Source organism: Triticum urartu, chromosome 7 (genome assembly GCF_003073215.2).
Source record: "Triticum urartu cultivar G1812 chromosome 7, Tu2.1, whole genome shotgun sequence".
Lineage (NCBI taxonomy): Eukaryota > Viridiplantae > Streptophyta > Magnoliopsida > Poales > Poaceae > Triticum > Triticum urartu.
This window is the reverse complement of record NC_053028.1, coordinates 25,255,825-25,269,551: the sequence shown is the minus strand read 5'-3', so window position 1 is coordinate 25,269,551 and position 13,727 is coordinate 25,255,825.

The window sequence follows — 13,727 nt, the reverse complement described above, 5'->3', positions numbered from 1 at the left end:
GGGGGGGGGGGGGGGGGGGGGGGGGGGGGGGGGGGGGGGGGGGGGGGGGGGGGGGCGCCTAGTGAGTTTTTCGCTCCCTCGTGGCTCTTCTGGGCTTCTCCCGAACCTTCGTGGGTCCTTTCCGATCCAGAAAAAAATCAATTCAAAGTTTTTTCTCCATTTAGACTTCATTTTCTATTGATTTTCGGAAAAGCAAAAAACGAGCGAAAAACAGCAACCGACACTGGACACTAGGTTAATAGGTTAGTCTCGAAAAATGATATAAAATAGTATATAAAACATCCAAGATTGATAATATAATAGCATGGAACAATAAAAAATTACAGATACTTTGGATACGTATCAGCTACATCCGCGACACCACCCGACTTGGTTTGCAGTTCTACCGGTCCCCTGGCGGTGACTTGACGGTCTACTCGGACGCCGACTAGGCGGGGTGTCCCGACTCCCGCAAGTCGACCTCCGGTTTTGCTGTTTTCCTCGGCGCCGACCTGGTCAATTGATCCTCCAAACGGTAGAACACGGTTTCCTGCTCCAGCGCAGAGGCCGAGTACAAGGGCATCGCCAATGCCATCATAGAGGCGGTCTGGTTCCGACAATTACTCATCGAGCTCCAGCGGCCGCCGCAATGTTCGACCATCATCTACCACAATAATGCCTGATAATGTACATGTCAAGCAATCCCGACCAGCACCACAGGACCAAGCACATGGAGATCGACCTCCATTTCGCCTGTGAGCATGTCTCCTTGGGCGAGATTCGTGTTCTCCACATCCCGACCTCGTCGCAGTTTGCCGATGTCTTCACTAAGGGGCTAACGACCAGTGTCTTCGACGCCTTTCGAGCCAGCCTCAACGCCCGTGCTCACCCCGTTTCGGCTGCTGAGGGGGAGGGGTGTGTGTTCGAAGACACCACTCAACGCACGCACAGGCAGCCAATGGGCTGTCCCGAGTCAGGTGGTGATCACGCTCCCTTGATCATGAGTCGACCTACATCCAGCGTAGTCGCTGGCTTATCTCCTTGTGTGTTGTAACAACATGTGTACAACATGGTATATAAACACACTCTTGTAACTCTGAATCAATACAGTGAGAATTCAGTTGTCCAACTGTTGGTGCCTTAACCACTGCGGAGACTTATGGCGCTCACGCGCTTCCTTGCAGGCTGCGACACATAGCTCAAGGTTTCCTTCACTCTTGCTCGACATTCCTAACTAATCGTACGATCCATCGCGGCGTAGGGCTTTTTTCTCTTGCGAGCATGTCATGTGAAAAAAACAAGTTGCCTTATAATTTTTTAACCATTTGACTTTGTAAAAACTGAATCTAAAAAATTTGTAAAAAGAAATTTCAACAAACTTTGATTTGAAATAAGTTCATAGATTTGGAAGTTCAGGAATATCAAAAGGATTTAATTTATGTTTAAAATTTTGTGACTTTGAAAAAGAAAGTTCGCGAATTTGGAAAAGGTTTGCTGATTCTGAAAGGAAGTTCGCAAAATGTGAAAAAAGTTTATGGATTTGAACAACATTTATGCACTTCAATTTTTTTTATTGATATGGAAAAAGCCCACGGATTTGAAAAAAGTTCATGGATTTTGAAAATAATAATCAAGAGTTTCAAAAAAGATCATCGGTGTTTTTAACTAATTTTATGATTTAAAAATCATTTTGTTTTGGAAAGAGTTTCTAAAATTTGACAAAAAATGAGTGCTTGAAAAACGATCATGCATTTAGAAAAAAGCTTCCAGATTCAAAAAAGGTTATGCATTTGAAAGGAGTAAGCAAATTCTAAAAAACTTCATGGGTTTTGAAAAAGAAAAACAAATTTGAAAAAAATTCATTGATTTAAAAGTTCATGAATTTAAAAAAGGTCAACTAATTTTGGAAAAAGGTTAATACATTTTTCTTCTGTGTTTTTATCATTCGTTTATTTTATTTTTTGTTCACATTTCAATTATTCTAATAACATATTCCAAAACGTAAATTTTCTTTTAAAAAATTGAAACCATTGATTTGAAAATTGTTAACGCGGTGTAAATCTTTTGTTACCATAATTTAAAAAGCTGTTGATAGCTTTCACATAAATGTTTGTGACATTCAAAAAAAGTTTAGGCATTTCAAAAAAATGTACAAGACATTTTCATAAATTATATATACAATGTACAATTCTGTTACCGCTAATAACATATTTTACATTTTTTAAAGTGCTCACACATTTCAAAATATGGGCATGCCATTTTTAAAATATGTTGTACAATGTAAATAAATTTTTGTGTAGTATCATTCATAAAAATGTTTCACTGTGTATTTTAAAAGTCCTAACACATATTCAAATGAAGTTTAAAATTATATTTCGAATAACATGTGTTTGAAAAATGTTAACACAGTTGTAGAGTTTGAAAAATGTTTATTCGCAAGATGCAGATGGGTGCAACCCATGGTGCACGGCAGTAGGCGTTGGCGCTCCTAACCTGCGCATAGGGCAACGCGATGCAAATAAAGCAGGGCGAGTGCAACCCATTTTTGCTTTTTTTTTTGCTTTGTCTCTTTTCCTTCTTCATTTATCACTATTTTTTTATTCTTTGTCACTTACTAGTAAGTGTGCACGTGCAACGCACGAATAACCATACAAAGGAAATTCCCCCTTCATAATAAGATGATTTTTTTAGAAAAAAATCACTGTAGTATGTGTATGTTACACGTCAAAAGCAGTCGACTGGATGAGTTTCTACAAACCCCTTACAAGAAATAAAATAAAAACCGGATAAACTCCTCACTTCATAATCCACAGACCAGACCATGCATGTTCGTATTATGTGAATGGGCCATTCGAAAATAAATTTTACATTAACTACTTTCCATTTAATGTATGTCGGTGCTAATACTAATGTAGTTGTAGAAAGAGTATCTCCTTTTACCTGGACTTCAATGATTTAAAGCACTCTTAGTTCACTTCGGTAGGGGGCGGATCTCCAAAACCCGACGCCGTAGGTTTAACTGTATGAACTTCTACCAACCATTTGTAAGGAATAAAATAAAAACATACTGGATTAACTTCTCCGCAGAAAACTTATGGACATAAGCTATTTGGTCTGTGTATAGTAAAAAATGGAATAAAAAATCCAAAATTTCTATTTTATAATGCAAACTTCACAGGACTTGTGATAGAATTAAGCATTGGACAAATGGACATGGTAGAGACACAAACTTGGAACAAAGGGACAAAAATGGAAAATAGGAACATGCTAAATGAGTCCCAAACATTAAACTTTATCAGCAGTATAATTGATTAAGGGCCATACACTATCGCAAGGATAATACTAATATGATTGTTCATGGTTCTTACACGATGAACCACAAATTTCCCCAAAAACAAACAGGGAAAACAACATCCAATAATATCTGGTTTATGAGAACAAGCTCATGTCATACATACATGATAATAACGCAAGATTCACAAATCAACATCAATCTTAACACATAGAACAATGTCAATTATAACCATGCCCGTCCAAGGAACAATTCAACAATCTATACTAATCACAATTGGTTTAATTTTACACATAGAAGTATATGAATGTTTGTGTCTGCAAGTCATTGATGCAGCCAGAGACAGGGTTCATACATATATAATCTACATTAGATGTAGAACCATTAATTTGGGTGGTCCTGGAATAATAAAGGAAAGGTTACAACACTGTTTGTGTCTGCAGGTCATCGATAGTGCCAGACACTGAGCAGTAGAGATTGAATCACGAACAATCTCGATCTCCCATGGAGATAGTCTAATTTGGTAGTACACTCTGTGCCATCCTCCCATCTTACCTGCACAAAAGAGTATGTTGGAAGTTCACAGATGATCACTGAACCAGCCTGCTATATTCATGTTGAATAATTAAAAAGGCACAACCCTTAATCCATCTTAATTAGAACATAACTTCTCATTATGAGTTCATTTTCTAAGAAACGTTTTAATCACCATGCCATGCTTACCCGAAGGTGAAAATCTTCAGGAACTTCCAACATGGAACAACAAATTCCAATAATAAAGATTCAAATTCTGTATGCAATGTTGCCAACTGAAAAAGAATAGCATTTTATGTGCATACTTTTTTACTGACCTTTACATATTATAATTCCTATCCTTGACGCAGAACATGTCTTAATTTTGTGCTTAGTTTAAAAGCCTACAAAATAATTTTCTCTGCCTCTGAAAAAAAATATTAGATGGAAATAATGTTTACCAGCAACAAAATAATACTATAGTATACATGAAAATATAGTGTTGCATACCATACTCCTGATCAAGCAGTACAACAGCACTGATCTCACCTCTTATAATGGCGGAACCTCCACTTCGCTCCATGCAAATCCTTGGCAACAAACTCATGGGAAGGCTTGATCTGCTGGTAGTGATAAGAATCCTCTCACCAGCGGTGTTCCTCTCTACTATCTGACACACACAAAAAAAACTCCAAGAGAGATGAAATTTTGTTCGCACCCAGATAGAACAGGTCTATCTACCAAAGCTCTCTCCATTCCCCATCGTAGGAGATCCATGTCCCTGCAACAAGCGTTCGCTAGCAGAGCACCAGTGCTCGCCGTTCCCCATGGACGGAGTCCCCAGTTCACCGCTAGTCCATGGTCACGGGCTAATGGCGACCCCACCGGGGCCGGGAGCACCCATCGGCGGTGCACCGAGAGCACCGTTGAGTCCAACACGAGCAGCACCGTCGGGCCTCCATTGCTCACGATCAGTTTCTCCTCCGCCGTAGGTCGTAGTTGCGATCGTCGCCATTCTTGTCGATCTCCAATATGTTCGGGAAAAGGCTCTAGAGTTTGACTGAGGGGGCCGTCCCCGCCGCGGCCATCAGCATGCTCCAGACCGCCGGACGCGGGTCTCTTCCTCGGTCCCACTGCCGCCACCGCCACCCATGTGGTTGGATTTGTTCGCTCCGCCTAGCGCGCGCGGCTCGTTGTATTCGTGAGAGACGGGGCCATCCAAATTACCTAAGATGAGACGCAAGAAAAAAATATTTTGTAGAGAAAAAATCACCTAAGATGAACAACAAACCAGACCAAAGACTGGGAATTGCCGAAAGCTGAATCGCCGGCTCAAACCTTCTAATGCACATGGTGCTTATGGAATATGGGCTAACCTTGGGTGCAGAGGAGGACGACCATGGTGGCCGATGTGGGAGGACGGGGTGGATCTTGGCTGGATCCGGTGACCTGGGGAGGAGGGCCACGGGCTCAGCGGTGACGTCCAGGTCAAGGGTGTGCCTGGCGAGAGGGCGCTGTCTCAGCTCATCATCGGTGTTGGTGAAGGAGGGAGACGCCAGCTCCACCTCGTCGGTGTTGGGATAGGGAAGATGATAGGAGGGGATGGGAGGTGCTACCGGCGCACTCGTCGGTTCTGCGGCGGGTGCGGTGGCAGAGGAGGGTCAGGCGGCGGCGCATGTGGCGTGGGTGTCCGACACTCGTCCGGTGGCCAGGGCAGGCGGCCTCGCGGGGCAGTTAGCGAGCGTGGGGCTCTGATTGAGATCACTTTCCTTTTTTCTTCTACTCTTTGCGTGATTGTAGGGATTAAGTTGGTGCATGGTGGAGCTTCCTATATTCCTCTACGGTGATTCGGTGAAGCACGGTCAGCCAGCTTAAATTACTAAGCGCACACGAGACAACAGATTAGATTAAGGCTAGCTGTTAGATTAAATTTAATGGGCCTAATCGTACGGTGCTAATCAAACTGTGTACATCAGCCGTATGGCTTTAAGAAAGAATTAGTTTGATTGTTTAATAGTAGTATAGATTTCTATTTTTCATAATTTCATAATTTTTTTGTTGAATTCAAAAAATAATAGATGAAATGAAGAGAAAATTATGAATTAACAAAATGACCATTATTCAGATAAATGTTCACAAAGTTGAAAAATGTTAACGAATGTCAAGAAAGCTTGCAATTCTAGAAAGACATGATTTTGATTAAATTCCTTCAAATGCAAAAAATGTTAATGAACTTTTTCGTGAATTAAAAAAACTTATGACGAATTCAGAAAACGATCTTGAATTTAATTACTTTTGGGAATTGAAGAATATTCTACAACAAATATTAAACCAATAAAATAATACTTGTAAATTCAAAATGACATTGATTTCAGAAAATTCTGTAAATTTGGAAAAAACATGAATTAGAAAATGCAAATTAGAAAAGGTTCCTAATTCCAAAAATGTTTAGAATTCAAAAATAATTGTGATTTCTATTTTCTTTCTGTGAATTTTCAAATTTTTTGCAAATTTAGAAAATGTTCGCCAAATTCAGAATGTTCTTTGTTCTCATAGTTCATGAACATTTCCTGAAATCCAAAAAGATTCATGAACTTGAAAACATGTTATCAAATCCAAAAAAGATTAATGAAGTGTAAAATTCGATATAAATTTGAGAAATGTTCATGAATTCAAAAAATGATTGTGAAGTCCAAAATGTTCATGAATTTAAAAATTGTTCCGTAAACAAAAAATGTTTGCAAATTCCAAACATTCCATGACTTTTTGATAAAAAATGGAAAATATTCCTGAATCTTTAAAACGAGCCGTGTATGGAAAAATATATTGGCTTGAGTTAAAAACTTGTGAACTAGAAAGTAGTTCCAAGTGTCAATAAATGTTTGCCTAATTCAGCAAATGTTTATGAATTCAATTCTATTCTCCATATTAAAAGGTCGACGAATTTAAAAAATGTTTGTGAATCCAAAATGACTTCACTAATTGCAAAAATGTTCCTAAATTGAAGATAATGTTTATGCATTTGAAACATTATTCTTTAATTGAAAAAAACATGAAATGTGAATTCGGAATTTTTTTGTGAATTCTTTTAATGTTCACAAAATAAAAAGTCCCCGTGAATTTCTAAAATGATCGCAAGTTCACAAAAATAATGATGTTTAAAAAATATTACTGAATTAGAAAAGTGTTCATGAATTACTAAATGTTTGAGAATTCCAAATTTCCTTGCGAATTCCAAAAAATGTTTAGGAGTTAAAAAAAGTAATTAAGAATGCTCATGAATGTAGATATCGTATGAATTTGGAATGATGTTTGTGATATGAAAAATAATCTCAAATGCAAAAAAGTTTATAAATTAAATTTTTAGAAATTAAAAAAATGTTTGTTTATTCAAAAAAATTATGAAATGTTCACAAATTTGAAAAATATTCATGTACTCCAAAATGTTTGTGAATTTGAAAATGTTTGCTATATTCGTAAAAGGTTCACCAATTTGAAGAAATCTTCTTGAATTTGAAAAAAATGATATTGAGTACAATAAAGTTTCTTGACTTCAAAAAATGATTTCAAAACTAGACAGAAAATTATGAATTCACAAAATGTACATGAATTTAAAAACAATTGTTATGTTGAAAAGATGTTCACGAGTTCAAAAAATTGTTTGTGAAATTTAGTAGAATTAATGAATTCAGAAAATCGTTATTATGAATAATGTTATCAACTTCAGAATGCATTATTGATTTTGTAAATGTTCCTGAATTTGACAAATGGTCATAGACTAAAAAAACACGAATATGGAAAAAATGTTCATAAATTGAGAAAAAATATACAGGGATCCATAAATATTTCGTTATTTTAAGAATGATCGTTAATTTTGAAATGATCGTGGATTAAAAGTAACTAGTCATCAACCCGTGCAACTGCACGGGCTAGAATTTGAGAACTTTTGACTGATATGTAGCAATTTATAAATAGTATGATAATTAGAAATCTTAAGTGAATTTAATTTCATTTTCAAAAGGTTAGCTTTTAATTTTTCCTTCCACATAAAATACAATATAGTTAGACAACAAATTTAAACAATGCATATATGACTTGAGCTGCTACAAACTTAGAAACTTTATAGCAGTTTTCTTATTATATATAGCAGGGTAGTATACTTTAGGAATTTGATACCATTTTTCTTGGATGATATTGTTTTTGTTGCAACATGTAGATGAGATTCGTCAAATCTATATAATACAAACTTGAGAAACTTCAATGTTTACATTTAGTAACATTTGTGCATACCCACTTAAGCAACCAATGCTTAATTACTGGTGTCCAACCAAATCTCCCTTCTAGTATAGCGGAACAATTGCCTGATATCAAGAGTAGAGACTGTGCATTTTAGAAAGTTACAATGAAATATTTTATGGAAGTAATTGTTAATTTAATAATTAATATGCATATAAAGTCATATACCTGTTCAAAGTGATTGCTTCCATAATATTGATGCCACCACAGGTCGCTGCTAAACTTAAATTTGCATTTACATGCATATGTTACATTTTTTACATTTTAAAATATCTCATGACTGTCACACTGATGACATCTGTGTGTTGTTTATGTAACAATTGCTTATGCATCTGTACTGTTATAACCCAAAAGATTCGCAATATGTCTAGATATCGTGTTTAGCAAATGATAGAAAGTCATCTAATGGGAGTAGTGTATTTGATCTGTGAAGAATATAAACATAATAAGTATTTATATACCTGAGGAGTATAAATCATCATCATATATCTTTATATGAATAGTTCATTGCACATGCGTGTACATGCATTACACACCCTAACTCAATGACGCCACCATCGAAGTTAGCAAGATTGTTGGGACGAACCACGATTAGGTTTCCCCGTACTTGTCGGGCACGGACTGGTAGTAGTATCGTTCACCGAATAGGATTTAGAGTAGGATAGTTTAGCTTGTTTACAGACATGTACCACTTATGTAATCTATACTACGAAACATAAAAGCAATAAAATCCAAAGGCACGATACGGACTTTTGCGATCAACTCATGTCCTTGTGAAGTTCGCCTGTGCGTGTGTTTCATCGCATCGGGCCGTCCATCAAGCAAGTGGCCGACGGCCTTGTAGTTTCATACGTGCATGTGTCAGCCTTCATGTAAGGATCAATCCACATGTGTGCTTGCCTGCTTGATCAATTCCACCTGTGTTTACATACATGGAGTTTGTCACGTAGTCACCTATATATGTCACCCTACAGGGTAGCAAAAAGTTGAACTCTAAAGTCATAATAGTTGATGGTATCTCGACCTACTTCCAGTATCTGACCTTTTATCAACAAAGAAACTGCATACAGGGTAGCAAAACTAATTGTTGATCTAACGTAGAACTGCTGACTTCATTGCTTTGTGAGAATAGTAACACTTGTCTCGGATATGTTTTCTGCAGTTTATATATAGCTAAGTTGAACTCACCATGTGTTCTCCGTCATCATCGGTTCAGCTCATGCCATGCTGCGTAGTTTGTGATGTTCCAATGGTAATTCATGACGCTGATGATCAAGAACTTCCAGCCTGCGGTCACTAATAACGCATGAGCCTGTAGTCGTCCGCACATCGAGCAGATTCATACTGAACATGTGAAATCAATTGGTTCTATGTTGTGGTTACTTTAGCATTGCCGGCCGGCTGACCGGCAAACGTGTTAGTGCACGCCGCCGTATCCTCCTCCACGCCTGCAACTGAGGCCGGCTTGTATTCTCGCGTCTCCAGTGTGCAGATCAGCAAGCCTACATCCGAGGCCGGTGCACGCATGCATGCAGTCTTAATAGGAGGCCGTCCAGTTTAGGATGAATCATATGCGTCAAGGCCATCTAGCTAGTCCGAGGCCGGTGTTATGTGCATGAAACTTCAAAATTGATGATGGCATGGAGAATAGAGGAATTAGGTTCTCTCGAGGATGCCGCAGCGGCTTGATGATGGGAGTTTATTTTTCTTCCATACAACGCTAGAGTTTTGGAAAACTGGATCATTAGGCGAGGAGCCGAGGACTCCATGATGTTTTCCTTTTAGCCTCATAATGATTTTATAGTCTAATGATTTCTTTCCTTTTTGACAGGACGCCCATGATTGTTTTGCTTGATTTACAAATTGCGTATTGCTATGACTCTAACCACGTTCACTTGTTGATCTGAACGGTAGATGTATAATACGTATACAGATTTATTTTATGTTTTTTTTTCTGAAAATTAATGTGGAGTTTCCATCGGTATATTTGTTTCACGGGCAATCAGCCGGATCGTGGATCTCTTCTATCGTTGTATTTTTTTTCTCGTTGGAGATTTTACCAGAGGCTCCATTTGGTATTTTTATTCCACGGGCAATTAGTGGGATCGTGGATTCTTTCATCGTTGTTTTTTTGACATTTATTTATGGTTGGAGATCTTAACGGAGGCTTTCCTTTGTTTTTTGCGGGGTTTCCTTCTTATTATTCTTTTGACAATCACGGATGTTTTCCTTGTGTGTTTTTCTCGCGTGGGGATTACCTTGTTTTTTTTTTGCGTGAGCCTTTCCTTCTTTTGTTCCCTAATGTTGGACTTGTCATGATTCACAAAAAAAAATGGTTGGACGTGTCACATGTGTTTTTTAGAGATCTGGATCATTTGCGTTACGTAAGTTTTCCTTTTATCTTGACCGTAAATTTTACAATCTAACGGTTTAATTAATTTTGATGATGTGGATTAATGAGAGATCATGAATGGTGCCTCCAATTAGTAAATATAAGATAGAAAATATTTCGCTATTTTAAGAATGTTTGCCAATTTAGAAATGTTCGTGAATTAAAGGGATAGATATGCTCGCTGGCTCCACACTACAATGATTGGTCTATAAAAAGCTGGCGAAAACTGTTATATATGGTGTTTTACCCGGGCAAAACTTTGATGACCCTTTTCAGCAGTCAACGTCATAGAATTACTGGCCATTGCAGCCCAGTTAAATCCTGGTTGAAACAGCTTCGCTCCCGCTCCTCCTTGTCTCTCGTTTCTCACAGGTGTGGCCGTGCGTCGCTGGGAGTTGCGGGTTAGGGCACTAAGCAGTGAGTGCAGGGACTGGGCGCTTGTCCGGCGGTCGGCGGCGAGGAGCATAGGCTAGTCTACTTGTCCACTCGACCCCTCCTTCCTCTCCTTCGGTAGTTTCGTTCGACTGTTGGTAGCATTGCTAACTGAATAGGTAATTTGAGGGATTGATGACTTAGGGTTTAGATTTTGGGAATTTTCCGTAGGGGATGATCATGAGTAGAGAAAAAAAATTAATTCGTTGGCTGTTGGAAACTACAGATTGATAAGTATGTAAGAAGCTAGCATCTTGCGGACCAACGTTTGGATGTATTCTTGCAATTTCTACCTTCTGGTTGCTTCATACGGTCATACAATGCACATTTTATTGATGTGTAGTTTGTGGTCTTTCTGCTGGTAAAAAGAATAGAAATATTTATATTTTCACTTCATTATTAATGTGAATTTATAGTTTAGATGTTTGGCGCTATATTATATCTTATGTATCCGAATACCCGATACTTTTTCTAGACTAGTAATCAGGTGCATGAAACGTACGTGTCAATTCATACACATAGCACGGGTTATGTGTTGCTATAGTTTTTCTTTTGCGGGAATATGTGTTGCTATAGTTGGAGGGCATAACGACCAAAGCTTTTCCTATTTAAATCCTCGTGCAGTGAACAAACTCTTTTACTATTCCATTGGAAATAGAAAGCATGAGAGCTGAATGAATAAAAAATAAACCAGATTGTCAACAGAAATAAGTAGCATCCTAGAACTCAGAAGTACTGCCATGAGTTAGATTTGTGCCTACAGTAATGGAGAGTAACATAGGCACTGATTTTTTTTCTTTCCTTTGTAACGTGCGTTTGTATGGGAGGAGATGAATGATGTCATTTTATTTCCATTGTAACGTGAGGTGTTATTATGGGAGGAGTTGGATGGTGTGTGGGATTTGAATTGTATCGAGGTGTGGTCAATATTGAAATGATCTCGGTGGTTGGCTGGAGGCAATTGAATGCGTGAGATTAAATATAACTTAATATGTTTGCTCTTTTTATAATAGTGGAGATTTGTAAGTAGTGGAGATTTAACACTTAGGTTCAACTTGTCGGCTTCACAAAAGTTCTGGCTCCACCACTGCACCGTGCTATGTTTTTTTTGAACTTACTGCATCGTGCTATGTTGATCAATGTATATATTCCATTGCAACTTATGGATATTAGGCTAATTAATTTAGAAGTGGATGTAATGACCGCCTACAGGAAAAAAAATTGAAGAGAAGAAAAAGGCATTCCCCATACGTTCCTCTAGGGTTTCCCTAGAGTCCACCCGTTCCTCTGGCGGCGACGCCCGAGTCTACCACTAAACCCTACCGCCGATCGTCTGGTTCTGCCCCGACGGTCGACCGGCCTAGGGATCACCCGCATGCGCCTGCTGCCATGACGGATCCGGTTCCTGCGGAGGAGGATGGAGGAGCGAAGGAAGTACGGTCAGGGTTAGGGTTCACAGATGGGGGGATCAAGGGAGAAGGAAGCCAGGAGGGAGTATCGGCGGGCATCAATCCGATCCTGAACAAATCCCAGGATGACGGGAGGGAGGACGAGGAGGTGGTACCCCGCCAGGAGGATGAGGAAGATTGGGATAATCTGGGCCATGATCCGGCCTTGGAGGACGCTTTTGAGGGTTTGAAGCTTCATGGAGAAGAAGAGGAAGACCTGGATCTCTCTGGGGAAGTTGAAGAACTCATTAAGGAGGTTAGATGGCTGTGCCTATTTAGGGTTCATACGATGCGGCCGTTTAGCCATGCGGCTTTGCTAAACTCATTGAGAAACGCGTGGTCGTGCGCCCAAGGAGTTACCTTCAATATCAAAGGGCCTAATCTATTCCTGGCTCAGTGCCATTGCTTGGGGGACTAGAAGAGGGTGATGGAGGGAGGACCGTGGCAATTCAGGAGGGATCCAGTCGTCATTGTCGAGTATGATGGTTTCACGAATGTTGCAGAATATGCCTTGGATATGTATCCATTATGGGCTAGAATTAAGGGCTTGCCGGATGGGCTCACGAGGAAGAAAGAATTGGCTGAAAAAGTTGCTAAGAAGGTGGGCAAGCCACCCTTTACTGTTGCTGTTAATGAAGGAAGAATTAACCCGTCGAGTTTTTTGAGGGTTAGGGTTTTTGTGGATGTACATAAACCCTTGGTGACATTTATCCCGATTACATTGAAGGAATATAAGTGATACCCGGTGAGCTATGAGAAATTACCGGATTTTTGCTTCTTTTGTGGCTGCATGGGCCACATGGTGGAAGAATGCGGGGATGGTGTGCACGATCCATCGGAGTGTGAGTGGGGAGATTGGTTGCATTGGAGCAATGAGCAGCCTATGGGGGCTGCTGGTAGTGGTCGGGGTGTAGCTGGTGGTGCGGGAGGTAGGGGTAGAGGCGGAGTGGGAGGTGCGTTTGGAGGAGGGGTCGGGGGTAGAGGAGGAGGTGGAAGCCGGGGGAAAGCTGCAATGCCTGCGATGAATAAAGAGGATACTCATGTTCCTTCGAACTTAGGAGGTGTTGGGAGAGAGATGAAGGAGCATAATGGGGTGGAGGAGGAAGGACGTTTGATCCGCAAGCGTCTAATAAACAGTGATGGTACAGTTTGTGTTCGTGGACAACCGGTCCCTAGCTGGTAAGGTCTCGAGCACGGTTCTATTGTTGGAGGGAGGTAGTACGTCGGAGGATGTTGAAGGGGTTTCTTCTAATACACCGGGGAAGGTGCCAATTGTCAAGAGGAGAAAACAAAAAGGGGATGGAGAAACTATGGATATGGACGTGGCGTCCGAGGCGGCCTCCGACTTGGACACTAGTAGAAAAGGGGCCTTTAG